Source organism: Lagenorhynchus albirostris, chromosome 16, assembly GCF_949774975.1.
Source record: "Lagenorhynchus albirostris chromosome 16, mLagAlb1.1, whole genome shotgun sequence".
Taxonomy (NCBI): Eukaryota; Metazoa; Chordata; class Mammalia; order Artiodactyla; family Delphinidae; genus Lagenorhynchus; species Lagenorhynchus albirostris.
In genome coordinates, this window is record NC_083110.1 from 38,367,272 (window position 1) to 38,371,047 (window position 3,776).

The following is a 3,776-nucleotide window of genomic DNA, read 5'->3' on the forward strand; positions in this document are numbered from 1 at the left end:
CACACACACACACACACATCAACTCATACTCAGCCATCTGAGATCCCTAAAGTTTCAGAGGAAGTGGGGATCCTCAGAAAACCCCACATGCAGGACTCCGCAGGGCTCCCCTCCCTGGGAGGGCGCTGCTCTGCTCTCGTAACAAGTCCCTTCTGAGCCTCTTCCTGGATCCGGGATCTGCTCCACTTCTTTTCTCCTCCCCTGCCTGCTCCCTGTTCTCCCCTGGCCCTGCCACCAGGGTGGGTCCAGCCTGATTCCCTAAGAAGCTGTCCCCGCCAGCATTCCACCCACTCCTCCTCAAGGGTCGGCTCGCACAGTGAGCAAACCCCAGGGCCCCCCAGAAGCGCTGCGCCGCGCTGAGCCCTGCCCGGCCAGCAGACCGCCCAGTACACCCCCTCCTAGGTCAGGTGTGGCACTCGGTGGCCACCCCACCCTCGCTCAGACACAGCAGCCCTTTCCAGCTCACCTGAGGGGGTAAATGGCTGAGGGCTGAACCAAGGCAATCTTGCAGAAATGTTTATTTGAATAGAATGGGTTTTCTTTACTGAGGAAACTTTCCTCTGAAGGCTATTTTCTGATCACCTTGTAAAAAGCGAAACAAGTTTGCAGATGCGGTTCTGTCCGTGGACTCCTGTCTTTCTTCTGTGGGCAGTGGTGGGTCTGTGAGTAAAGTGTCGTGCCTTCCAGGCCTCCCATCACGACTTGGCAGCCACCCAGGGTCTCCACTCTGAACAGAGTGGCCTCGACACCCACCGCGGTCCCAGAGTCCCTGCTTGATCTTTTAACACCTGTCCGAGCCTTCTCGGGCCAGGCTCTCCACCAGTGCTGGGGCAGCAGAGATGAGCAGGACCCACGTCCGCCATCGAGGATGACCTGGGACCTGAGTCAGGCCCTGACGGTCCCGATTTAATGACCCATGCTCAAAAGGAAATCATGTTTCCCCCAAGTCCCTCTGGGAGTTGGAGGGAAGTATCTGAATCAACTGAGGGGAACAGAGTGCAGTCACCACCTCTGCACCTCTGAGAGCAGTGAGGGTCTGTGAGCAATGCCCACTGTGGGCAACGTGCTGGGAAGGGAACAGACCGGCCTCGTGGGCCTCCACCCGGGGCTTCCGCTGAAGCCTCTTAATTCTTGTGCTGTGGGAAACACGGGCTAGAGTGCCTTCAGCCTTGTTTAGAAGGGGCAGCTGTCAAGGCAGCTGTCAGGACTGCACTGCTCACGTCCCAGGAGACCACACAAAATGTATCACCCTGGTCCTTTTGGCCAACATGCCATTTCCAGGCTGGGAAGGTGGGGAGGCACCCAGCTCATCACGTCCCAGACTCGTGCAAATACTGGGGTTTTGAAGATACTCTGGGTCGTAATTTGGATTCAGAATTTTACACCTGTTTGATTTTCCCAAAAGTGCAGCCACACCTTAATTTCATTCTGAAAATGTTACACGGGTCCCCCAGCCTTGGCATAGCTCTTCTACACCTGGTGAGTCAGCCGGATAGTTACCCAAGAATTCAGGTAGGCCATCGTCTGGGAAGTCTGGTTCGCACGAGTCACTCACCGGGATGCCAGTGAAGCGAGTTGGGACCTTGGCTCTGCCACCATATCACCGAGCATCCTCTCACCTGGTTTCATCTTACTCAAATAAGAAAGATAATATCTCATTTCAAAATTCTCAGGGCCCAGGAAAAGAATTACCTAACAAAAAAAGAGTCCCCCGGTTAAAAACTAACCATAGTTACAGGAACCACAAGGAAAAATATACTTTACATAAGAGGAGCTTACGTTTGAGGACCAGTCATCTTCTGTCTTAGAAGCAATACGAGCAAGGATATTGAAGGAGCTAAAAGCATAAAGATAGATATTTGGCGATCAAGGTCAACTCCCCAGTCCTCTTTGCTCCTGTGAATGTAAAAGAGGAACAGGGCATCTGGCAGACTGCAGCACCCACTCACAAATCTAGAATAAGGACTCCTTGGACACCTGGCTCTCCAGCAAGTCAGCTAGAGGGAAGGCTTCCATCACTTAAGCAAAGTACCTAAATTCCTGAAAAGCAGATAATGTCTCCAGGGGACAAAAGTCACTGAAGACCAACTCATTTGCAAACGAGTTTCTTTCAGTTTCTTTCTGTTTGGGGTTGGGGGGAGTCATTTATGCCTCCTTCCTTCCTCCTCCCCCCCACCTGGCCCTCTCCCTCCTACCCTCTTTTTTTCTCTTCTTTCCTCCCTCCCTTCACAAACATTTTCAGAGTCCCTGTGCTGTGCCAGGTGCTACACTGGGCACCAAAGATACCATGATAATAAGATCTGATCTCTGTGCCCAGGGAATTAAAATCTAACAAAGAAAGACAATTACAGTCCCACATGGTGAGGGATGTAATAGGGTGGCCTGAAGAGCATCTGACTCATATCCTGGAGGGAAAAAGGGCTTTCCTGCAGGAATGACACCTGAGCTGGGCCAGGAAACACAAAGTTGTGCATCAGCTTGTGAAGAAACAATTTCCCCCCTTTAATCTGTCTATCAAACAAAAGTGACATGTACTAAATACTAATAGATCTGTCTTGCCATATCAAAGTGTATTGGTTTAGCTAATTGTTCTTTAGCATTTCTGATCAGCACGAGCATAGAACCAGTGTAGCCTGGCAGGATAGCCCTTTGCTGATATGTCCTTCAACTTCTGAATTGAAATTTCACTCATCTGAGTTGCCCAGAAAAACCACTGTTTCTATCATTGTGTTTAGTAGGATAGTGGTAAGAATTGTGAACATATTGTCTGTGGAAACTGTAGGTAAAGACCACGCCTACATCTTCTGTTTACTATGAGTTATGGCCCTTTACTATGAGTCATGGCCCTTCCAAGTGTCTCCTGGGGAGGGGACATAAACGCAGAGCACCTCGAGGGAATGATCAAAGGTCCTGGGGCTGCTCAACGGAAAATGACCAAGAGCTTACACTGTCCATCACACAGGCTGTGCCAGCCCCTGATTGGCGAGATTTGAGCCTGGTCTCAGACCTCACTACAAACCTATGAGAGGTACCCTCATTAGCTTCATGTTACTGTAAATAAGCAAAGGTACTGAGACGTGGAGTAACTTCCCATAGTCAGCAGTCACCGAGTGAGGGGCCCAAACAGGAACTCAGGTCTCTCTCACTTCCAGGCAGGCACTTGAGCCCCCCGTCATGCATCTCTAAGTGTGGTCCGTAAACCAGCAACCTCCACATCACCAGGGAACTTGTTAGAAATCCAGAACCTCCATCTGCATTTTCAAAAGATTCCCCAGTGATTTGTTTGCACATTAAACTTTGAGAAGTGCTAGCAGCTCCTGTTCGGCCTGGAAAGGAGAAGATTTAGGGGAAACAAATTGATATCTTCATGTCTCTCAACATCACCATGGGAGGGAAGAGAAACTTACACGTCTGGGTGGGAGAGTTGCAGAGATGCTGATTCACACTGACTATGAGAAAGGCATCTCTAATGACTACAGCTGTCTCCACGTGGCACAAGTGGCTTGGGGAGAGCTAAGCTCCCTGTCATTGGAGATGTTCAGTAGAAGCCAGTGACCCCTCTCCCAAGACAGGGATGGATGCCGATGTCAAAGGGGGCCTAATGCCAGCTTTTGAGACCCCAGGCTCCATGTGGGGCTCCAGCATGCCGATGTCATGAATCCAAAGTCTACACAGGGGATGGCCACGTGAGTGAATCATACGAGGGAAATGACTGCACATAAAAGGGGAACTCTGGGCAAAACCCAAATTCTATGTATGTGAAAAGCATTTGGGCC